We start from the raw sequence: 25,833 nt of genomic DNA, 5'->3' as shown, positions 1-25,833 counted from the left end.
TTGCAAAGAGCAGCAATCTGACCTTCAGACAATAATGCTGGTTACTTTTACACTACGTACAAGACAGCCTTCATCAAGCATGCAAATTGACAAATGTATTGCTGTAAATTATATTACTTTTAAGGGTTTTTCTTCTCTTTCCTTGGACATCAGGCGGAAGTACTTTTTTACGCTTGAATCATGCAATACAGTTACCCGGTACCACAATTGGGATTGTTAATGTTAATGACAGGCAATTATTTTATTTAAGTTTTTTTAATAGACTGTGACAAAATCGTCGACCCTTACAAATACTCAGAAGCTATCTCAGAATGCGTTGTTAGAGAGGGCAGGACTGAAAAAAGGATTCAGCTGCTGCTTCAGCTAATAATGGAAATGTTCTGAGATGTTAGATTCCCACTCAAATTAGACCTTGCGTAAAAGTACCTGACTGGTCACTGGTAGTAGTGATTGAGGAATGACCTAGTGACCAAGGATATCTGTTGTAGTTAATGAAACGTTCTCTGACACCAGGTAAGTTCTGAATCTGTAATTATTTTGTAGTTTCACAGATAAAAAATCAAGCCCTCAAGCTGACATCCATTAAGTCTAGCTCCAACTGTCAACTTCCCTCCAGTCGCAATCTGGAATCGGAATACATGTATGCCCCCAGAAGTAGAACGCCCTTGACAGAACATTCCAACACTCAATAAAGTACGCTTACAATATATAAGTATACGACATACCATGTTCCAGTATCAAGCTGGATCACAAGGTATCCTGTCTAGACTTCTGTGCGGAGACAGCAAGATGAAAAATCCTTTCTGAAGTAACGGTGAAACATTAAGTTGGTTTGCTAGGATACTCTGACTGGTAAAGACAGTTAGCTAACTGCAGTTTATCAGACCTGCCTGCGTTCTTCTGGATGCAGAGTTGTGTAGTTGGAAAGTTGATCCTGAGAGGCGAGTCTGAGGAACTTTAGTAAATCTCTTTCTGGTTTCAGCTTTGTGGGTAGGACATAATATAATGAGATGCAAAAGATGTTGAATTGTGATTGTTTCTTAATAGAGGGTTTTTCGGAGGCAGGGCTATATGGTCCGCATCTAAAATGAAGGATGAGTAGAGTATTAAGTGGAGGTTGGAGATGTCAGTTTGAGGGATGCTGTTCAGTGTTGTATTAGTAAAACCTAGAGATTATGTATGTCAAACAGTTCTGTAATGACATTTGAGGTAGATTCACAGCAATGTATTGTTTGTGGTAAATATTTCAAAGGAGAGTTCTCTGTCAAGGCTATGGCTAAATTCACACCTTTCAATGCTGTCTGTGGATGCCCTAAGGATATGCACTAGGTTAATGGAAAGGGTTAGGGGTAAATGTCTAAAATGGCAGCACTTGTTCTCTGGCCATTGAGGCAGTCACTTAACTCACAGCCAGTTTAAGTGGTTTATGATATGTATTGAGGTCAATCTGGCTATCATGTAGCCGTGATGACTGATGCACTAGGGTGCCCTTCCGGGTGCGTTGTGTGCTATACGGATACACATAAAAAAGCATAGCATTCTAAAATGCAAGTTACAAGGGCAGTGTAAAATTTGGACAGGACCAGGGGAAATAAATCTTCCTTGCTGAGCACCAGAGATGTTGCCAGTAGCTTTTGAGAAAAAGACCTAGTTAGACTTGGATGCACCTATTTATTCATTTTCCAAACTGCAGTAGTTTCATATGTTTCATTTAGTGGGAATGCATAGTGTGTACAGTTAGAGGAAGATCTCCTTGATCAATTTACAATGCTAGAGGGATGTGAAACCCTGGAAAGACCACCTTCATCAGCTATGTAATGCCACCTCTACATGTAATAAGTTGCAAACCCATCACCGGTTATTAGTTTTAATATAGCCCTCTGTCGAGGGCTATACCGGTTGGGAGAGGCCATGAACCTGAGGTCTAATAATGTCTAATGTCATGTGAATATTGTATGAGCAAAAAAACAAGTTAATCACTTTAACAGTACTAAAGGTATTTACAGGTTAAGCAAGATCATCTTTTTCGGGTAGCTAAAGCACCAAGTGTATACACTTTATTGGCAGGACCACCTTCATCTGGAATTTTCAGTAGTAAATGGGCTTACATCACCTTCATGGGATCAGTCTGGTTCTATTGACAAATGGCCATCACTGAGTACATTTAGTAAGTGCAAAACCTTCTTCATCAGCGGAAAGATTATACAGCATGTTTTTTATAAATATAAACTCGATCTGCAAGGCAAGACCACGCCAAATGCTATAATCTGTGCATTGATTTTTCTTTTTTTTGGTGTGGACACACCATGCTGTTCTTCATACATTCAAGATTCAGATTACTGATGTACATTCTATTTAGGATGTTCTTTGCTTATATGTAAAATGATAGGTTGAGCTACCTGGAAAGCACCCTAATACACTTCATTGCAAGATCACCATATAAAAATGTTAAATTGTCACATGCGTTCTTCTGCAAGAATGTATACTTTTTAGATGGCAGGAAAACGAACACTTGCTAACTCATGCATGTTCTTGTCGATATTTAGTTAAAACAAGATACTGATTCCGTTTGTCAGCACTGACTATTTGAAATAATCAGTTCTTTTCTAAAGGCATGATGGGTAATGTTACTATAATGATCTGTAAATAGAGGAAATGATGTATATATTGTTAGTATCAACATACATTGGTTTATTAGGAGTCAATAAGGCAATCACAAGGAACAAAGTACATTTTGTGCATTTTGATTAATGTAAGGCATTTTTATTTGAAATATATGCAGGAAACAATATCAATAATTCCAAAAATGATGACCGTAAACTGGGTAACTGACTTTGATAGCTCCTCAGTGTGTGTTTTCATGAAATTCGCTGCCTTTCCCTGGATGTTATAAATTAGAGAATTTGATGAGTCATCAAAAATCACACCCTATAGGTTATTAGGAAAGCTTTTTTCCCCATTTTGATTATGTAGGTAAAAGTCCACATTTGGCCTTTGCCAACACCTTCACCAGTGTCTCTTCACACAAGCACGGTATTATGTTTTACAAATTAAAGGTATGATTGTTATAACATTTCTCTATTTCTTTCAGGTAGTTTCTGACATTAGGATAAGAGTTCTTGTTTCCAGCATTAAGGGATACTATAACAGTAGCTTAGGATGTAGGGCCCACACACCTTCGTGTATCAAAGTGAGGAAAGGCATTAAGCTAGCTGCCATGCAGGTCGCTATTGTGGCGGACACCTGGGTCCCCCAGACGAGGGTGTGGGAAGCCTGCGGTCTGTTGTCATGCCGGGTCCCGCGAGCTTGCGGACACACCTGCAGACCACTTAGTCTGGGCAAGTTGTCTTGTTTAAATTTGTTAAGATTGTTTACTTTACTACTTGAAGTAGTTAGGTATCTGAGAGTCTTGAGTTGATGCATGTGGTGTATAGCCACTCGGCCTCTTGCACACAACGCACAAACCGGAGAAGCATTGGTAACTCGCACTGCACACTGTGCTTGGTTGTTCTATATGCAGAGCAAGGCAGGGGTTAATCGGAGCGGGTGCATACTGAAGGACAACAGTGTATGATGGTTAAGTAATGCTTGTCATGAACATGTGACCTGTAAGATTTTAACAGTAAAAATGATCCTGTGACTAAGATGACGTGCTAACCGAAATACCAATAAATAAACATGTAAAAAAAAAAAGCTAGCTGCCATGCTATGTGGTATCCTGTAATCGTGTTTTTTCAAAGCACAGCTTCAGAATGCCTACATATATCTATGCTCAACCAGAAGTCAGGCAAATTTTATAGTGAGTGTCATGTATATAAAAGCGGTCTGATTCCTGGTCAGCAGGATGCTACGTCCCCTGCAGAATTGCTCAAATGTTAGTTCAGCATGTTGTTTATATGTCATTGTACATAAACAGTTTAACTAGGTAGAACCTGTACTGCTCCTTCTTCACTATGGTGACATACAACTGTTCCTTTTCGTGTTAATCCCTTCCCCATCAATAAATGAACGTGTTTAACCAACAAAAGTAACACATAACGGGGAAGAAGATAAATATATATTAAGCTGCAGCAAATTCAGCACATTTATAATGTCTCTGTTAAAACTGTATCAGAGCAAGGCCTTACATTGATTATTGTGAAAAAATGCAAATTTGTGAATTGTTAGCCCCTTTATTTTTATAACTGAGGCTGTTGGTTTTTAAACTTTGCACAGTAGTATACTACTGTCCAGTCTCCAGTGTTAGTGCTGCGACTCCTAAATATGGTAAAATGGGCTAAACTCCAATTTGGCAAGTGTAACCACTACTATCTTAATATATGGTGCAGACACTACACCAGTAGCATGGAAATTAAATGTCACCTGTTGACGGTAGCATGTATTATGCCATCCACCAGAGTGACCAGGCTTTAGGCCTACATGAGTATTCTCACTGCTGCAGCATTTATGCCTACAAGCATACCTGTCAAAGTAACCCTTTTTCACAGCAATGAACCCTACTTTTAAATAGTAAGTAAGCCAACCATTAGCAGGCCCACAAGATGTGGACCTGACATTTGAAAGTTGTGCCTGAATTTAAGGTTGTCATGTTTTTACAGTGATTAGTCCCCAAAAGCTTTTTTCACTATATAGGGATGTAGCTGTTACTGCGAGGAAAAACTAAAGTAAACTTTGGTTTAGAATAAGCAACAAGATCCATTCAAACACTAACAATACAGTTAAGTGGTGAAATTAAATTTTTGATACGTCTACTGGAATGTTAGTTTTTAGATGGCTATACTTTTCTTGCCTGAAGCTCTAGTAGAATTACTAGCATTATCCTACTAGAGCTGTCCCCCTTTCTGTGCTTTCCTCTTGATGAAGTGTGAAATCTTTTCCCACAACAGAGACAATCCCTTGGCCGTTTGGCAGGAAAACCTTGTGTGATGTATGTACTTGCTAACGCGTCCCAATCTAACTAATGAGTTCACTCTGGGACTTGTTTTAGGCTGGGGAACCTTTTGACCCTGATTGAAGACACCTTAAGACGAGATAGCTAAACAACATGTCAATAACATTATCAATAAGACTCAGGAACCACCATGACTTTTCAGTCATGAATAACCACACTAATTTAGTACGATTTTATGATATTTATTCCCTATTGATTACAAATCTACTAGCAGATTTATTAGTCTCAAAACCATGAAACACATCACCATTGTTGTAATATGATAACTCGAATAGGATTTCATCAAAGCAAAGATCACAAATATTAGAACATAGCACGACGTCAACATGGGTTAACCTTAGCAGAGTATCATTAGCACATTATTCAACAAAGCATTGTTTCAGTCATTTGTCTATTTAAGTCAGTTTAGTGAACCCCACATCTAACCTCGAATTAGCATTGGCATGTTGGGCTTCATGCTAAATAATTTGGTAACACCAATTTGTAAAACATTTAACTATGGTCTCTGTCAAAAGAAGCAGTTGGTACCTAGAAAGGAAAGGCAAACAGACAATTACAATTCATCATCATATAGTTACCCTCCGTTAGGGTCAGCATACAGATTCAGTCTTCGTCCTCAGGACCTCAGTTGGTTCGCCATCAGCAAAGTTCAGTAAGACAGGGAAGGAAAAACACTTCCCTCTTAAGGAGGAGCAGCATGAAACAGGCAAAGTAAGGATAAATTGATTTAAGAATAAGTCAGCAGAGTCTTTTGGCAAAGTGACGTAGAGACGGGGTAATAGCACAATAGTTCGCAATCTCCTGTCCTCTCCTTGTGTCAAAGGTTTTTATCCCTTTTCTGTGGTACAATCCCCTAATTCCTTATTGGTTCGTTTTGATGCACCATTATCTACGTCCAGTAATTTAGCAGTTATACTATCAAATTTTGTCACCCCATAACAGTTCTCACGCAGTTTTTGTTCCTGTGATTGACGTCTTCATTGAGCAGAATGTCCGGTATGATTTCATACTCATGTGGTCCTTTTGCATCTTTAGTCAGTAGTTCCATTGTCTATAACTGTTCAGGCGACCTTGTACCTATGCTAGTCTACTGAGTTGCATTTGCAAGAAATGTCTTCTCTGGGCAAGTCGAATTTCATGGGAACGGATCTACTACGTTTACATTCATTTTCTGGCTTTGGAAAAATACAAGTAAAATGTCCTTCAGCAAGTCAGCACACTGCACGTTAGAAAAAACACATTTAATATGAAAACCGGGCAGCTAGGCCTCGACTCATGCTAACTAAACACCAATGATTTATTAGCAAAACCTTAGCATATAACTTTTAATACTAGTTTAGAACACATTCATTAACACATTATTTCTTCATTATTAGTCAGTTCCATTAGTTATTGTATACATTGGTGGCCACTCCCCGTGGGCACATTTAGCAAAAACACAATAACACATTTTCTATGCGGCATTATTCTGCATTAGTTCATAAACATTTCATATTCATTTTGAGTATAAGTCTGCGCTTCCTCACACTCATTTCCTTTCAAGACAGGAAGTTAGAGAGGATTCAGGAACTTAATTGACTTGTAAGGGAGCAGGGTGAAATGTGCCTATTCATAGTTACGTGTAAAGTAAGACCTGGTGAAGAAAAGCCTTTTGATCCCAGGGAACATTGCAGCCATCCTGGCTTCATCCCAGTGGGAGGAGATGATCCAATTACTAGTTTGGACTGGTTGAAAAGGAGAGCACAGCTCATTTCCCTAGACACACCAATGGATTGGCCCCCAGCCTCCACAGAGGATGAATGGCTCTGTCATGCTGGATTTCACTAAGGATGGTGCATCGTGGAATAGTTTATCGCAGTGCTTCCCAAACTTTTTTTTAGAGTCACAACCCAATTTTTAGAACCTCAAACCTTTGCGACTCATCTAGATTTAACAGACCTGATGTAGGCTTTTTTTTTTTGTTTGTTTTTGTTTGGTAACTAAAGCATTGTGTGGTAGCACCCTGTTATTTAAGACAGCACATTTCCATTGAAATGAACCCTAAATTTGCACTGACAAACAGTTTTACTGCTAAAACTATATTACACACAAATTATGTGTGGAGATCGGGTTTCTGGGAATATTTATCATTTGTGCATCACCAAGTAAAATGTCTTGCTATGTTTTGATCCTAATAAAATCTTTGTGTCCCTCACACTTCAGAATAACAAAAAAGTACTTACGTTTTTCTTTCCTAATTGCTAAAGGTGTACAGTCATTTACAGTTTACTGTTTGTTGTGTTACAAAAATTACATTCTGCAGCCTTTCCTTTCACACTCCCTGTGCCCCAGCATAATTGTCACATAATTATTTTTAATTGTATTTCTCTGACTGCAGAGTGAGAGGAGTTTGTAAACGCCAATCCCCACAGTAAAAAAATAAATAAATAAGTACCACTTTGTCAGAAGACACAGCCTGACATTTGACCTCTTCCTTTGAAGCACAGAAAATTGACAAGCTAACTATACAATTTAAAAGTATGTTTAATTATTACTTGGTCTTTAGCGACCCACCAAAAATTGGCTCTCCCACCATTAGTGTGTTGCGACACTCAGGTTGGGAAACACTGGTTTACGGTAAGGCAAACATGATGTGTTGCTAATGAGGGAGGAGTTACCCCGTGGAACTTTGTGCTCATTGGTTAGGGAGTGTCCAGGAGACACCCCCTTACTGACCAGTGAATTATATCAAAGTTGCACCTCGCCTCTTCTCCTCAGAACACATCTGGACCAGTGGGTGAACAGACGAGGAAAAGTTTGCTGTCTGGCCTATATGGAGACCTGAAGAGCTGGACCAGCTCCCATTTGTACCCCAGACTAAGAAGTGGAGTCCATAAGCCTTTTGGCTGACCTCTGTGTGGTGCAGGGACTTAAAAACATCTACAAGAGGTTATTTCCCTGTAGTGTCTGGTTGACCATTTACAACTGGGTCCTTCTGGCTCCTAAGTGCTTTTACCTGTGGTCATGGGAGCCTTGGAAGCTACCAAAGAGAGTTACTCCACAGAGAAGGAAAAAGGGGTTGAGCTCAGGTTTAAATTGTTAACGCTGTGTGTTTAACTTGATAGGTTTGCAGACTTATATCTTGTGGTGGGCAGGCGCCACCTCAATTAATATCCAACTTTCTTACAATTAATTAGTGAAACATGGTGCAGCTATCTCTGTTCACTACTGTGAGTATTATCCAGATATTTTCAGAATGTAAATTAAAACTGCTAATCTTTTTTTTAAATCTTCTGGTCTTAATACTGCAGTGCTGTCTCTTGTACCCTAATGTCTCATCTTTGGGAATGCCCTTTTCACTTGCCACCCGAGGAAAGCCTGGCTCCTTTAAAGGCTGTCCTTCATGCTGCAACCAGGTCTCTAATACCTGTACATTTTAGCATATCACATATGAATTGAGGTAGTGGTCGGGCCTCGAAAAATCATAGATATGTAACTAGACCTGCAGGTCTAGTGACTGAAATCACTAAATCAAATTTAAGTGAACCCTGAAAATGCACCTTCTGAATTCCCATGTCACGGCTTCTATTCCTCTAACGTCAGTTGCAAACCTGGATCTCTAAATGTCACCATAAGTGAACCACTTTATCATATCTTCAAGCGTGCTAGCTAGTAGCATAGTCAGAATATGCCGAATCTATAAATCGCTGAACATGCAATCTCGTTCCCTTGTTAACTGACACCACACAGTTATTTTTTTCGAATTGCAATACTTGTCTCAAAATTGTTTCCATGGTCTTTTTCACTCTTAATATAGAACATTAAAACTAAAGAAATACGTTTTCTCTAGATTTCCCCAAGTGCGAGTCTTTGCTTTAGTTTTGATTTCCAGTCGTTTGGTGCAATCCCACTTGTGTTGTATTATTTTAACATTAAGTAGCTTGAGAACATTTACATTTTAAAACCGTTTGTGCCAGCGCTATATTTACAAATGTGTGTAAAAAGAATGTTTTACGGTGTGTGCATAAAAACCGTTTTTCACCAGAATGTATTGTTTGCTCTTAATTGTGGGTGTTCCAAAATTTGGGAACAACAAGTAACTGGCCACACACCCAGTTTTTTGGCTATTGTAATTTGAGACTTATTGCTTATGCCTCTTAGAGAGAGCCTGACGTAGCAACAGTTTATAACAAAACTCGTTACTCACTTTTACTAAGCCATAAAGGCCTTCCAGGCCAGGCAACAGCGGTCTCGATCCTCGCAGCGCGGATTGTCTGCTTTTACTAAAATCAGGAAGCACCGTTGCAGGGGGAGGATGGAAAGAAGGCAGGGAAGCTGGTGGGGGTTTGTTTTAGTATGGCGGGTAATGTATTTTTTTAGTTTGGGCCAGGGAGTTAAAAGCATGGCTGGCACATGACTCATTGGTCTCTGCATAGCAGGTGTAACAGGGCCAGGTGGTTTTGGGGAGGGGGTGGTCATCCATACCATAAAACATAGGTAAAAAGTGAATTACAGGGATGTTTTTCACGCAGGGGTTCTGAGTGACATCATAGACTAAAGCTTCATTCTTTGATATTACTCTGAACACCCTGGTTAAAAATAATTCATAGTTACCCATCTATAATTCTATATTTTATAACATTCTACCCAGGTTGCTGAGGGCTGCCTCCATCTATTAGGACTTTGAAATGTTAAGAGCTCCATTTAAGACAGTGGGGTGGCTCGGGACCAGTAATGTCTTACAATGTTGAAAGAAGTAAATGCATCATGAAAACAGGGTTGAGGCCTTTCTTGGCTGTAGGGTTTGGAATCACCTTTTGTCCGATACCATAGAGTTCACATGTCTCTTTACAATTTTGATAATCATGTGTTTGTGAAATCAAGTTATAGATGAATATGGCACCACAAATTTGTTTTTCTGTTTTTTACAGTACTGTTCGGAAATCTTGTAAATTCCGTTACCATTGAAAAGTTAGTGGCGTTTAGTGTCCTACAGTGGAGTGGGGGAGTGTAGAGTGGATTTGTTGGAGTAGTGTGAGTAGTGTGTTGTAGAGTTCATTGGTAGAGAGCGTCGTAGAGTGGGGTGTAGTGGGTTGAAGTGGACTGAGGTAGTGGCAGATCTTGAAAATCATAAAAGTGTTGTTAGACATGCAGGTCTAGTAACTTAAGTAATCTACTCAACCTAATTGTAATGCTCTTGACCCATAAACTGGTTTCAAATTATGAGAACCTGGACAAATCGTTTAATTCACTGAGACACCTTTTAATTCACTATCACATATAAGAGCATCTTTAAATATGCAAGTTCAGCATGTCTGATGTACAAAAACTCTTGTTTGATTTAATAGACAAAAATGTTACTCCAGATATAATACAAATTTAGCCACATGCAGGATACACATGACCCCTTACTTGCCTCTTAGTTCATTAACAGCATTGTCTTCAGGGCGGGGGCAGGAATGTTCTCAAACCATGTTTAAAAACTATCACGTTTAATAAATTCATTATTTTCATTTTCAGCAGACTTTTCATTGAAATGGCCACAAAAGTTCCCACGGACATGCGGTTTTACTGATAAAACTATATAGTATACAAACAAAAATGTATGGAAATCAAGTTTCTGAAAATATTTATCATTTGGAAATCACTAATTGAAGTGTTATAATTTGTTTTGCTCCTGTTTAAATCTTGGGTTTTGTGTCTTTCCTAATTCCTGATATATTTTTAAATATTTGTCATTTTCATTTACAAGCTATTTAAATGTGTGTTTGAAAACAAACTGACCTCTTACAGCTGTTGTTTCACAATGATTCAGACAACTCACCTGACAAAAGCTTCTAACTGTAGTAAGTGAAAGAAAATTAAAAAACATTTTCAGTTACAAAATAATCAGCAAGTCGAAACAGACAAACTGACATTTGATCTCTATCCATGAACAGACAGCAAATGTGTCAAGATGAAAACAAGATTTAAAGGCATCTTTATTGCTCATTCACTTTCTGAATGAACTGAACACCTGTTCTTTCCCAGTTTAAGTTCACTCCCCAGAACAGATCAGTGGTTTTAAAAATAGCTTGACCTGATAAAATCTGACTCGCCATAGTGAGTGAGCGAGTAGATTTTTCGAAGCCTGTGTGTTGTGAATTAGATTGAGGTGAGTGGGTGTACTGGATGGGGTGGATTGGATCGTAGTGGGATGGATTGAAATGGGGTGAGGTGGATTGGTTTGGTGTGGATTAGATTGGTTTAGGGTGGATTGGATTGGTTTGGGGTGGATTAGACTGGTTTGGGGTAGATTGCATTGAGGTAGGATGGCTTGGATTTGGGTGGTTTAGTGTGGTGCGGATTGGAGCGGGGCAGATTGTTTTGAATTGGAGTGGGGCACATTGACGGCGCTGGTGGAGGAGGGAGAAGAAACGGGAACTGGGCAGGGAAAGAGGGAGAAGAAATAGGGATGGGGATTGGAGGAGAAGAAACAACATGGACGGGGGTGTTGGGATTCAAAGATGCAAAACAGATGCGCAGGTGAGAAAAGAAGAAACATGGAAGGAAGATTAGAGTTTGAATCACTTATAGCTATGCCCCTGCTCATGTATGGAGTAGAAATAATTGGATGATCCAGCAAACCTTGCTTTACACAGGCAGCTGCATGGCTCACTGTGATGAATGCTTGTAAATCATGTGTTCAAATATCATAAAAGCTGATCCAACACAGCCTTTTCCTGCTTTTCAAATGTCACAAGAGTAGAATAATGCATCATAGTCCTTGTTAAAACATGCTAGCTGAAATAAACAACCGCTGCATGCAGCAGGATGGCTCAGTGACTCCATCACTGAAGTACGCAGTTACAGACAAGGTTGCAAGTTCGAATCTCAGAAAGGAAGATTCAACCTTCTGTCCACTGGCAGCCCTAGCGGGGCAACACTGCTGCAAGAAACAGTACCTGAATTATAATGCAACCTAAATAGAAAGTGTTATTTTAAAATGCCTAATATGATGTTCCTGTGAGTAAAAAGCGAACAATACATGGAAGTTTCAAGCAAAGGCTCTTCCAGGCTGCAGACGTAGAAAAGTTCGGTGTTTATTTTGAGGTGCGGCTGAGTGGATCGAACTTGCCCCTTTATGTACAGTTCCTCCCCGTTAGCCATTCACAGCAGCAGATGGCCCTCACTGACTAGCAATACCAGTTCCGCATACTACAGAGGCTGAGATGGAACTGTATACTGCAAACGAAGATGGTGGGGACAGGAGATGGGCTGGCGGGCATACATCTGCATGCAAACCTACCTGAACCTCCAACCAAGGAGCGCTGTGGTCATCATGACTCGGTGCCTTTAGGAAGCAATTAAAAAAATAAAAATATTTGTATGTGAACCCACCAAACCAGCCACAGTTAGTATCTTATCAAAGACACAAGAGAAGTTAGAGATAGAACTCAATATCTTTTGATGCTCAGCTGCCATGTTAGAATTATGGTTTACAGCGTTAGGAACAATAGATTTGCAAAGAGTGACGATTTGGTCTCTTTACAATAGCCAATCAAGTAAAATTGTAGTTTACATGTTTGTCAGGGTTTTGTATGTGGTGCCTAATTTCTGAATATCGATGGGACTAGATCTACAGTTATTAACTCACTATATTTTCCAAGTAGATTTTGTTCAAATAGCTGACAGAATATCACCTGCTGTGGGTCTGAATGTGACCTCGGTTTTTTGGTTCTAGGGACCAAGACTGCAGATGGTTTGTATAGGTAGCAAGCTACAGCTGCTCGTTCCCAGTAGAGGTCGAACAAGCGCTTGGTCAAAAATGTGTGGTTGGCTGAAAAGAATCCCAATGTTGCTTAAAGGAAATGTACCTGGCATCAGTCAATATCGCATGAAAATTGAAATCAGCAGAATTCTCTGACTTGTACTAATTACTATGTATTTGGTGAATCTGACACAGCGAGGCTGTGTATACTTTCCACGGAAAGGCTTTTTGAGCGGGAAACAGTGAGCGTGAGCCAAGAGCGGGTGTGTGAGGGGGGGGGGAACAATTTAAATACAAGCTGTTTGTAGTGTAATTGCATGTTTTAACAAGCAGCAATTGGGGGGGGGGTGGGATGGGTGAAGCAGCTATTTGACCTCTGTCTTGAATGCACAGCAAGCATGTGCGTTTGTGTCTGGTGCTTTTTTTTTTAACAAAGAAAATAGTTCCTGAAAGATCCTAAAATGAAAGCAGTTGAGGGATAGTTCAATGGGACCCTGCTCTCGGGGAGGGCTAAACCCAGGAAGAGACATGACCAATGCATGTCATGGACAAATGGGGAGAAGGAATATGAGAGCAGCAATGGAGCCAGCAAATGAGAAGTGTAAGGGCAGCCAGAAGCCCACAAAGTATATGCAATATGTCTTGAAGAAACAGCGCAAGCTCTATCTAGCCGAGCCCTTAAAGGATATAAGGATGTATGTTTTTTTATATTTAACACTTGCTACTTGGCTGAATTGGCAGCTGTAGGAAGTTGGCTCTGTATGTTCTATTTCAAAGTAAGAAATAGCATGCACAGAGTCCAAGGGATCCCCTTAGAGGTAATATAGTGGCAAAAAGAGATAATTCTAATGCTCTATTTTTGTGGTAGTGTGGTCGAGCAGTAGGTTTATCAGAGGGTAGTGTTAAACATTTGTTGTACACACACAGGCAATAAATGAGGAACACACCCTCAAAGACAATTCCAGGCCAATTGGTTTTTATATCGAAAAATATATTTTCTTAGTTTATTTTAAGAATCACAGGTTCAAAATTTACAAACAATACTTTAAATGAAAGGTATTTCACTTAGGAACTTTAGGAACTTTGAATTAGCAAAATAGCATATACGGTTTTCACACAAATGGGAATAGGCTATTTTAAAACTGGACACTGCGATTTTCAACAGTTCCTGGGGGAGGTAAGTGTTTGTTAGTTTTGCAGGTAAATAAACCACCTACAGGGTTCAAAGTTGGGTCTAAGGTAGCCCACCGTTGGGGGTTCAGGGCAACCCCAAAGTTACCACACCAGCAGCTCAGGGCCGGTCAGGTGCAGTGGTCAAAGTGGTGCCCAAAACACACAGGCTTCAATGGAGAAGGGGGTGCCCTGGTTCCAGTCTGCCAGCAGGTAAGTACCCGCCTCTTCGGAGGGCAGACCAGGGGGGTTTTGTAGGGCACCGGGGGGGACACAAGTCAGCACAAAAAGTACACCCTCAGCGGCCGGGTGCAGAGTGCCAACAGGCGTCGGGTTTGCAATGTAGTTCAATAGGAGACCCAGGGGTCTCTTCAGCGAAGCAGGCAGGCAAGGGGGGGGAGGGCTCCTTCGGGTAGCCACCACCTGGGCAAGGGAGAAGGCCACCTGGGAGTCGCTCCTGCACTGGAGGTCGGATCCTTCAGGTCCTGGGGGCTGCGGGTGCCGGGTCCTTACCAGGCGTCGGGTTCTTAGAAGCAAGCAGTCGCGGTCAGAGGGAGCCTATGGATTCCCTCCGCAGGCATCGCTGTGGGGCCCAGGGGGGTCAACTCTGGCTACTCACGGGCTCGCAGTCGCCGGGGAGTCCTCCCTGTAGTGTTGGTTCTCCACAAGTCGAGCCGGGGGCGTCTGGTGCAGAGTGCAAAGTCTCACACTTCCGGCGGGAAACATGTGTTCTTTAACAGTTGCTTCTTTGTTGCAAAGATGTTTCTTCTTTGGAGCAGAGCCGCTGTCCTCGGGAGTCCTTGGTCCTTTTAGATGCAGGGTAGTCCTCTGAGGCATCAGAGGTCGCTGGACCCTGTGGAATGCGTCGCTGTTGCAGTTTTTCTTGAAGTGGGGAGACAGGCCGGTAGAGCTGGGGCCAAAGCAGTTGGTGTCTCCGTCTTCTCTGCAGGATTTTCAGCTCAGCAGTCCTTCTTCGTCTCTGGTTGCAGGAATCTGTTTTCCTAGGTTCTGGGGGCCCCTAAATACTCAATTTAGGGGTGTTTTTAGGTCTGGGGGGTTAGTAGCCAATGGCTTCTAGCCCTGAGGGTGGCTACACCCTTTGTGCCTCCTCTCTGAGGGGAGGGGGGCACATCCCTAATCCTATTGGGGGAATCCTCCATCTGCAAGATGGAGGATTTCTAAAAGTCAGTCACCTCAACTCAGGACACCTTAGGGGCTGTCCTGACTAGCCAGTGACCCCTCCTTGTTTTTCTCATCATTTCCTCCGGCCTTGACGCCAAAAGTGGGGCCGTGGCTGGAGGGGGTGGGCAACTCCACTAGCTGGAGTGCCCTGGGGTGCTGTAACAAAGGCGGTGAGCCTTTGAGGCTCACCGCCAGGTGTTACAATGCCTGCAGGGGGAGGTGAGAAGCACCTCCACCCAGTACAGGCTTTGTTACTCGCCACGGAGTGACATAAGGACTCGCCCCATGTGGCCAGCAACATGTCTGGGGTGTGGCAGGCTGCTAAAACTAGTCAGCCCACACTGGAAGTCTGGTATGGTTTCAGGGGGCATCTCTAAGATGCCCTCTGGGGTGTATTTCACAATAAAATGTACACTGGCATCAGTGTGCATTTATTGTGCTGAGAAGTTTGATTGGAAAATGGTGTGAAGGCAGGGGAGGAGTAGCCTCCCCCAGCCTCTGGAAATGCTTTCTTGGGCACAGATGTGCCCAATTCTGCATAAGCCAGTCTACACCGGTTCAGGGACCCCTTAGCCCTGCTCTGGCGCGAAACTGGACAAAGGAAAGGGAAGTGACCACTCCCCTGACCTGCACCTCCCCTGGGAGGTGTCCAGAGCTCCTCCAGTGTGCTCCAGACCTCTGCCATCTTGGAAACAGAGGTGCTGCTGGCACACTGGACTGCTCTGAGTGGCCAGTGGCACCAGGTGACGTCAGAGACTCCTTCTGATAAGCTCCTTCAGGTGTTGCTAGCCTATCCTCTCTCCTAGGTAGCCAAACCCTCTTTTCTGGCTATTTAGGGTCTCTGTCTCTGGGGAAACTTTAGATAACGAATGCAAGAGCTCATCCGAGTTCCTCTGCATCTCTCTCTTCACCTTCTGCCAAGGAATCGACTGCTGACCGCGCTGGAAGCCTGCAAAACTGCAACATAGTAGCAAAGACGACTACTGCAACTCTGTAACGCTGATCCTGCCGCCTTCTCGACTGTTTTCCTGGTGGTGCATGCTGTGGGGGTAGTCTGCCTCCTCTCTGCACTAGAAGCTCCGAAGAAATCTCCCGTTGGTCGACGGAATCTTCCCCCTGCAACCGCAGGCACCAAAAAGCTGCATTACCGGTCCCTTGGGTCTCCTCTCAGCACGACGAGCGAGGTCCCTCGAATCCAGCAACTCTGTCAAAGTGACTCCCACAGTCCAGTGACTCTTCAGTCCAAGTTTGGTGGAGGTAAGTCCTTGCCTCACCTCGCTAGACTGCATTGCTGGGAACCGCGACTTTTGCAGCTACTCCGGCCCCTGTGCACTTCCGGCAGAAATCCTTTGTGCACAGCCAAGCCTGGGTCCACGGCACTCTAACCTGCATTGCACGACTTTCTAAGTTGGTCTCCGGCGACGTGGGACTCCTTTGTGTAACTTCGGGTGAGCACCGTTTCACGCATCCTCGTAGTGTCTGTTTCTGGCACTTCTCCGGGTGCTACCTGCTGCTGAGAGGGCTCCTTGTCTTGCTCGACGTCCCCTCTACCTCCTGGCGCAATTTGCGACATCCTGGTCCTTCCTGGACCACAGCAGCGTCCAAAAACGCTAACCGCACGATTTGCAGCTAGCAAGGCTTGTTGGCGTTCTTTCGGCGGGAAAACACTTCTGCACGACTCTCCACGGCGAGAGGGATCCGTCCACCAAAGGGGAAGTCTCTAGCCCTTTTCGTTCCTGCAGAAACCTCAGCTTCTTCTGTCCAGTAGAAGCTTCTTTGCATCCACAGCTGGCATTTCCTGGGCATATGCCCATCTCCGACTTGCTTGTGACTTTTGGACTTGGTCCCCTTGTTCCACAGGTACCCTAGATTGGAAATCCATTGTTGTTGCATTGTTGGTTTGTGCCCTTCCTGCATCATTCCTCTATCACGACTTCTTTGTCCTTGGGGGAACTTTAGTGCACTTTGCACTCACTTTTCAGGGTCTTGGGGAGGGTTATTTTTCTAACTCTCACTATTTTCTAATAGTCCCAGCGACCCTCTACAAGGTCACATAGGTTTGGGGTCCATTCGTGGTTCGCATTCCACTTTTGGAGTATATGGTTTGTGTTGCCCCTATCCCTATGTGTCCCCATTGCATCCTATTGTAACTATACATTGTTTGCACTGTTTTCTAAGACTATACTGCATATTTTTGCTATTGTGTTCATATATCTTGTGTATATTTCCTATCCTCTCACTGAGGGTACACTCTAAGATACTTTGGCATATTGTCATAAAAAAAGTACCTTTATTTTTAGTATAACTGTGTATTGTGTTTTCTTATGATATTGTGCAAGTGACACTTGTGGTACTGTAGTAGCTTCACACGTCTCCTAGTTCAGCCTAAGCTGCTCTGCTAAGCTACCATTATCTATCAGCCTAAGCTGCTAGACACCCTATACACTAATAAGGGATAACTGGGCCTGGTGCAAGGTGCAAGTACCCCTTGGTACTCACTACAAGCCAGTCCAACCTCCTACACCAAACTTCACAGTTTTCAGTGTAGCCATTATGGTGCTGTGGAGTTCGTGCATGACAAACTCCCAGACCATATACTCTTATGGCTACCCTGCACTTGCAATGTCTAAGGTTTTGCTTAGACACTGGAGGGGCATAGTGCTCATGCACCTATGCCCTCACCTATGGTATAGTGCACCCTGCCTTAGGGCTGTAAGGCCTGCTAGAGGGGTGATTTATCTATGCCATGGGCAGTGCGAGGTTGGCATGGCACCCTGAGGGGAGTGTCATGTCGACTTAGTCATTTTCTCGCCACCAGCACACACAAGCTGACAAGCAGTGTGTCTGTGCTGAGTGAGGGGTTCCTAGGGTGGCATAAGACATTCTGCAGCCCTTAGGGACCTTCCCTGGCATCAGGGCCCTTGGTACCAGGGGTACCAGTTACAAGGGACTTACCTGGATGCCAGGGTGTGCCAACTGTGGAAACAAAAGTACAGGTTAGGGAAAGAACCCTGGTGCTGGGGCCTGGTTAGCAGGCCTCATCACACTTTCAAATCCTAACTTGGCATCAGCAAAGGCAAAAAGTCAGGGGGTAACCATGCCAAGGAGGCATTTCCTTACAGCAGCGATGAAAGATTTTATTCACTTAGTTCTGAAAAGAACACCATGGTTTCTAGCTGATGGGGTGAAAGTCAAAGTGTCAGAAGGAAATTTGATGGGGGTAAAGAAGGGTAACGAGAGCAGTAAATGAAGGAGATCGTTGGCCCTCACTTTGAGTTCAGCATGACTGATTGTAATGCCATCCAGTGACTAATATCCATAAGGCAGCTTGATATTTATGGAGGAGGGGTAGTTAACTAGGAAGGAGAAAGAGTGTTACTAAGAGGATGTAGAACCGAAAAGAAGAGACAGTATTACCAATGGGAGGTGATGTACAAAGAAGATATATGCATACCCAGTACTGAGTTGTCAGGATGCCTATCACAGATGCAAGGTGACTACGAGCAACCGGAGACACAGGAAGAGATCAATTTCAAGGCTCTCTCTGATACTTGGAGAGCTTAAAGAGGATGGAGGAGTGCAACGATAAATCGTGCCACATGATACGGGTAGATCAGAGTACAAGAATTGATTATGGATCATTTTGATGAGCTGATGTGAGAGCCATTTCAGTAGAGTGCAGTGTGGGAAGTTTTATATAGAGGAATAATATATGCAGGAGGTTAAAAAACGCATTCCAATATTTTAGTGATGGTAAGATACTAGGCAGTGGCTAGGACAGAATGAGTGTGCTGGAGGTGGTCATAAAAAATGTGCTGTCTATTCAGATTTGAAACATTCTGGGCATATGACAGAACTAAAGAACTGACTGAAATCAGACACATCGCAAAGGAGATCTTTAGAGGAGAAAGTCAACAATTTATTAATTTATGGACTAAATGGATTAGAAGGAGCATATGAAGAATTAACATATGATTGATTACTGTAAGTGATGATAAGGTAGGAGAACAATGCACAGTAAATCTGAGAGTAGATGGGAAGCAGTGAGTACTTTTACAAGGATGAAACGAATGATCATGATTTCAGCTGAGAGGAGTGATACAAAGTCATTAGCCAAGAGCAATGTTTGATTGGTCCATGTGGTGTAGAAAGTGGACTGATGCTATCATGTCAAACACTTTTGTGTTTCCGGTGAGGTCGACGTTTGTAGCTGAACCTCTAGAAATATCCAGATTTTTCATTCATAACCCAGGTCTTATTTGTATCTATCCAAATTTTTGGCAGACTTGTTTTATGGCATTTGCTAGGATATCTCTTATTTTGGTCAGTTACGGTGCCAATTGAAAGTGTGGATGAAAAGTAGTAATGTTTACACGGGCTTGTGTTTCAAAGGCATGTTCAAGAGTAACGTTAAGTTGGTGAAGGCTGTAAAGTGTTGTAAAGGTGAGGGGGGATTTATGGATTTAATTCAGGAAAGTCACAGTCAGGAGTCTGTATTCTTTTGGAGTTAAGGGTAGGTGCAGCAATGGGGGGTTTGTAGCAAGTGAGTCATCGAGCGGGATTGCTGTCTTCGGTTATGTGCAGCCATATGCCAAGTCATTCGGATACTGAATAACAATTAAGTGTTTCTAGATAAGCACAAGCTATTTTTGGTATACTTTGCTTCTTTTTTGATCTGGCTTGACAGCAAACACTCTGCAAGACATATTTTTTGCCAGTTCTTTCAAATATACATAGAGAGTTCTTTGGCTCCCACAGAGGAGTATTGCCCTCTCACTGGATGCTTTTGCCTGCATTTTGTATCATTCCACCTTCCAGAAAGTGCTACTATTTAAATAGCTAAGGGGCATACCTCTGAAAGTACACTCAGTTTTCATCCATTGTCACACTGTTTATCACATTCAACTCTTTAACTCCTGTGTATCCTATACAGAAAGCAGTCGTTTTTGCTACCATTTTAGCTGAAAAGCAGCAGGGCGGATTTCAATGGCAAAACAATTTGTGCATGCATTAAAGCCAGACCTATTTGCTTTGTCAATGCTCGTTTGCTAATGTTGAGAGGAAACCGAGAAATATAAAGTTCATGCTGGTGGTACACAATTAAATCCCTTAACGTTACACCACTTTGTATTGCCAGTTTTTGAAAAAGAAGTATGCCACGCATTGGCAGTTTCTGCATGAGGGCGTCGGGGCTCCGCCCTCGTAAGTTTGTAACAAAAAAAAGTGAAAAAAAAACTCCCCCAACTCCCTAAAACAAAAATGCACACACCTCTTGCTTGGGGCTACTGTCACGTGACATGAGACTGGCAGGAAAGGCAGTCCCTCCCCTGACTGAGTCTATGTTTGCCGGGCTGACAAACTCACAGCCCGAGGCCTGTGACGTCATCAGCTCGGCAAAGACATAGCTCTGAGGACCAGTCTCCACCCCCTAATGACGTGTGGATAAAGTTAGCCCCGGGCGCTTCAGGCTGAAGCCCTGTAGCGCTAGGGGGCTTCACGTCAGTCATGATAGTGGAGGATGGTCACCCCACCCTTTCCCAATTCGTCACGGAGTGTGGGTCCAGCCCTGTGACAAGTTGGGAAATGGTGGGCGGGGTAGAGGCTGCAAGCAGCAAGCTAAAAATCGAGTCTGCGCAGTTTGTGTTAGCAAACACGAGGTGTCTGCTTCCCGCGCTGCTGTTGGGAGTTGGTGGGACAGTAGACTCCCTCCTTCTAAAGAAGTGAAGAAAGAGAGGATGCAGCAGTTACCAGCTCCAGTCTGTGAGTATATTGGCTTTGAGTAGTACAATGAGAACCTTGTGAGGCCAGCTTCTTGCAGCTCGTTGTCCGAGTCTCATCCTACTTAAGGTTAATGAAATAAAAGATGGACTCGACAAACACCTGTGTTTACAGCACCTGTTGCCGCTGTATTAAACAGCATCTGGCAGGTTTGCAGCAGAATATGCCAGACAATACCTTGAATGTTATTCTGTTTTAAGTTTTGCCCTAGTGGTGCATTTATGATAAAGTGATATGCACCGAGGCTGCTAGAATTCGTATATATGATGCATTATATCCCCCACCATTCAAACAGAGCATCATGTTTCTTTTACTTGTGGGTGCAAAAATGAGGCACTGATATGCCTGAACGCAGATCGAAACTCATTAAGTACGTAACTTGGAATTGAGACTTCTCCTAATAAGTAGTGCAGCAGCGCCTTCATAAAACGAGTTCTCTGGAAATAACTCATTTACTGAGCGCCATTTCCAGCGAGCGGGGACAGAATTTATGGCATTCATTCATTCATACCCACATTCAAATAGGTGAGAGCAAACCCATAGGCAGTGAGAACGTGTTGTGAGCTTGGATTGGTTGGGATAACTAATCATGTGATTGGGTGGCGAAATGTTTGGCTGTTCATCCTTTGCAGTGGCCTCAGACATAGATGACTGCTCTGCCTGGGAAATGAGTCTCCGTCACAAGGCTTGTAAGAGGAGCCTGTACTAACTGAACTCGCAGAGTACCACGAGACAGACCACACTATCACAACTTTGCCCCTTTGACGTGTCTGTCCGAAATTATAGTAGTGGGCGCGGTTAGAACTACAGCGCTTCTGATCACGAGTCTGAAAGTAGATATTGTTTCCGAGTGTCTTTATTTGCATTTTAGTATGGTGTACAAATAAACCATTTTGGGATGACAGAAGTATATGGCCTTAGCCTGCACAGTAAAGCGGATGAGATGTCAATAACAGCTGTTCTCTCATGCAGCTGAACCATTACACATAGTTGCAGTCTCTGCCCAGGAGCACACAGCTCAATAATTCGTGGCGCAATAGTCATCCCCAGCTTTTCCGCCCACCCACTGTCCCATCTCACCAGCCGTCACTGATGCCACGCCACTCCCATTCTACTCCACACCCCTCCACTGTACTCCATTCTACTCTACGCCACTGCGTGTCACACCTGTCCACTCTTCGCCATGCCACCAATTTTTAGCAGCATAGCTGCTATTTAGCATGGGTAAAAGACATTGACAAAGCCAATATCTCTTACGTAAGGTGAGGCCTTTTGGTTTTGCCAATGCTGGTTTGTTTTTGAAAACATGAGGCCATGAGACAGATAAAGCTGTCCCTAGGCCGGACCTAAAAATGCTAGGCATTTGAGGAGTGGCAGATGAAAAGAAGCCTTATCAGAAAAGAGGGTGAACTGTTTAAAAGTTGACAGGATTAGGAAGATGAAGGGAGTGGTTTTGCAGCTCGTTCTTTCTGAGATTGGTAAAGGTTTGAAGCCAAATTGCTTTCATTTAGTAGTTGCATCTTATCGTAAAGCTCGGAGTGTATGGCTCATAGATTTTTTTACAGTGTCACTGCTGATTTAGAGTCTGTAGCCGTGTTTCAAATATGTCATCTAAGAGTAGTAGAACTGGAGAACAAACGCTTGTATTCCCATTGCAACAATGTCCGACGAACAATTGCTTTCAGCACTTGCTGGGTCACATGCACACAATACATTATGAACAAATGATTTAAACTATGCCAGCGTGACCTAATATCTGTTTACATTTACAAGTCTCTTAATTTCCCCGCAGATAGTTTTTATAAGGACTTCATGTCCAAATGTTTAATCAGTTTCGATTCTTTTGTAATTTTTTTTAATTCAAATCGATATATAAGCTTAAAGCGAGAGCTGTACATACGTTTATGAATCGCTTCTGAGAATCTGTGGGAAAAGTCGCAGTAACATGCACAACACCATCTATTTGTTTTCTTTTAAAACAAAAAGTGATTTCGCTTCTTTGGGGAATATTCTCATAGATGTATTATGGTAGCGATGTCTGGCATTGATGTGACCTCGTAACTCTTTTGGTGGTCTAGGTCTTGTCATATGGCAGGCTGGAATCTCATGTGCAGCACGAGAAGGCGTGTCGGTGTAGATCCCTGTGCCTGGTGTCAGTCATGTCAGCAGCCGCCTGCAGTCCCACAGTCTGGTCTCTGTGATAGTTGTGAGAATCCGTGGTGCAAGTTTATCCAAGATGTGCTCTGGTGTTAGTGTCTTGTCCGAGTGATTGATTGCTGTCTGTGGCGTAGCGGCCGTTTCTATTCAGTGATTAGTGATTTTATTGTTTATAAGTGTTTATATAACACACAGTTCTCAGTGTGTACAGCGATCACATGATAAGAAGCGACTGTGCCCTTATCATCGGGGCCAATAGAATTATGTGATTTTGCAGCTGCAGCATTGTCAGTTTAATTATGAATTTGCCAGATTTGACACACAATCCATCATCTGCTGCACAATCTGTAGATTATAACCCCCAAAAATGTTTCTAGCTGAAACGGATCAAAAGTTTCTAAAACGCATCTACATGTATTGGCCTAACGTGGAACACCCTTCACAAAGGTTGACTGGTCACCTTTCTGTTGCTTCCTGCACTATTTGGATTTTAAACTAGTACTAATGAGATGAAACCATTGTTAGCATGGGTGAAAACGACAAAATTATAAAGTGATACTTTCACATAATATGCTGCATTATATTGCATATTTTGCCTTTCCTTGCTACTTAAAGTACCTTTGTAAGGCATTGAGGGTAAACTTTCAATGGCGCATCTTAAGCCCATATAGTTTATTGTACAACCGTTTGCGCATCTCATCCTCTTCTACCATCGAAAATACCATGTTGAATCTTCTTGGAATTAAAAATGTAAGTGCCAAATTTAAATGCTTTTAAAGTGATGGAAAAGCAAGGATTAGCAAATATGTTTGGTTCTCTGGTGCATGAACACACTGGCACACAATTTGACACAGAGCTCAATAGATCTATAGCCCCACATGCAGACAGACCAATAGATATACAGTTTCCCATGTACACAGACCACCAGTAATTGTTGACTGTACAACAGGGTGAAAAGAGTGACACACACAAGGAAGACACATGACCAATTGATTACATTTGGAGCCCTGACAGAGCACTGTTCGATGCATTCTAGGCCATTACTTCTTTGGAGTAGCACTGGCTATTGCTCCTTTGGGGGACCACTGGGTGTTGTCCTCCTTCTGGAACACTAGGCAGCACCAGGTATTGTTGCTTGTCGGGGCAGATTAATGACTTGGGGCCCAGGGTGGAAGCTAAGTCAATAAAGTCATATTCAGCAGGGGGCAAGAGCTACGAACAATTATGTCACACTTTGAAGGGTGGTACAGGCACAGCCTTCGGAGCATGGTAAAGGGTATCTTGGAGCCATATTGACTAAGGCTGGTTACTCTCTTTTTGGAACCATGTAGACTATCTTCCTTTGTCCTACAGTTCCAAGGAGACCACCTGGCCCCCCCAGAAAACAACCCATTCTCCCCACTCTGTGGACCCCTTCAGCTGCAAAGTCCACACCTCCCCGGCTCCCATTTCTTCTGTCAACCCTAGATCTTTACATTGTACACCTTTAAAGGGAAAAAAGATTCTCCACTCGATGTCTGTAATAGTCCGTTGACCCAAGGACACGTCAAGAATTCGAGTTCATGGTCAAGTTGGATGTGTAGAATATGTCTTGTAATGTGCTTCTTGTAGTAGCGATATAACATCTGCTAGCACAGTTCTTGATGAATCAAACCTTAGGTGATCCCGAATCGGGCACAATATCCACCACATTTGCATGTCGGTGTCTTGCATACAGAAATATTGCATGATAAATATTGTGTCCTAAATATTAACAAAATGATTGTTCAATTGGGTGTAGATGTGATATTATTCATTCATATTTATCATTGTTGACAATATTTATGATATTCTACCAATAATATTCTGGTACCACCACTATAGGGAGTCGGAAGTGATTTCTTCCAAAGGGTTGGGGGGCAGCAAAACATTTTACATTAATCAAAATATTGACTTGCACTCATCATCTTGAGCAGAAGTGTCACGGTAACACAGATGTTAAAAGCACTGGGTATTATTATTAATATGAGTGAGGAGGCACACTACTGAAACTAGCTAATTGTAAGTTATGCTTCGCTTCACTTTTCACTTTTTCTTGTTATTTTTGGTTGCAATTTGTTTTTTGTTTTTTTACTAGGATGTAAGCATTTATAAGTGCACATTTAAACTGCCAAGCTGCTACTTTACTAAGATCAGCAATAATAAAATAATACATACAACCCAGCCAGAGTGTTTTTAGTATTCCCGAGACAGTCCATGGCTAGGTGCATGGTGTTTTTTGTTTGGTAACAATATCTCCCAATACTGGAACAAACATGCAAACTCTCATTGGCAATGCAAAGACAGTATTTACTGTTGCAACAGGAGAAAAACACTATGGACTGCACCTCAGCCCTGCTGAAACGACCACTCTTTAAACAGGCATTTGAAAAGAAAAAAAAAAAACAGGCCTTTTTATACAAATCAATACAATACTTTATTACGCATAGTAATAGTTGACTTGCAAGTTACAGCTTTAAGATGGAAAACACTCAAAACCATGTGACCTCATAACTCTGAGAAACTAAACTAAACCATTACACAATCTTCATTATACTTCTGACAATGCTTAATGACAGAGCATTCTTTGGCCTGTGAATGTGTGTGTATTTCATGGTAGGTGCTATTAACTCGAAGTGAGTGCTGGTAGCATTGTGTGCCTGTGAACTTTGTGTGCTCAGAACTTAGTTTCTTCCCTCCACCGATTGTTTAATCTAGCACCTGCGTGCTCTGGCCTAATTCGATTATGAGCCCATTTTCAAATCCGGCTCCAACCTGTTTGAAGGCATGGAGTGTGTGCTGGTGGACTCGTGTTCTGATGTCATAAATGCAATTCTGTTAGACATGA

At 42.5% G+C, this 25,833-nt stretch overlaps 1 protein-coding gene across 1 annotated transcript in view; it reads left to right on the top strand.

Moving 5' to 3' along the window:
* The window catches only part of EHD4 (EH domain containing 4), a 177,570-nt gene that overhangs the window by 1,267 nt on the left and 150,470 nt on the right, over nucleotides 1-25,833 (top strand). The window lies entirely within an intron of this gene.

This window comes from Pleurodeles waltl, chromosome 9, assembly GCF_031143425.1.
Source record: "Pleurodeles waltl isolate 20211129_DDA chromosome 9, aPleWal1.hap1.20221129, whole genome shotgun sequence".
NCBI classification, from domain to species: Eukaryota; Metazoa; Chordata; class Amphibia; order Caudata; family Salamandridae; genus Pleurodeles; species Pleurodeles waltl.
This window is presented reverse-complemented; position numbering and strand designations above follow the sequence as displayed.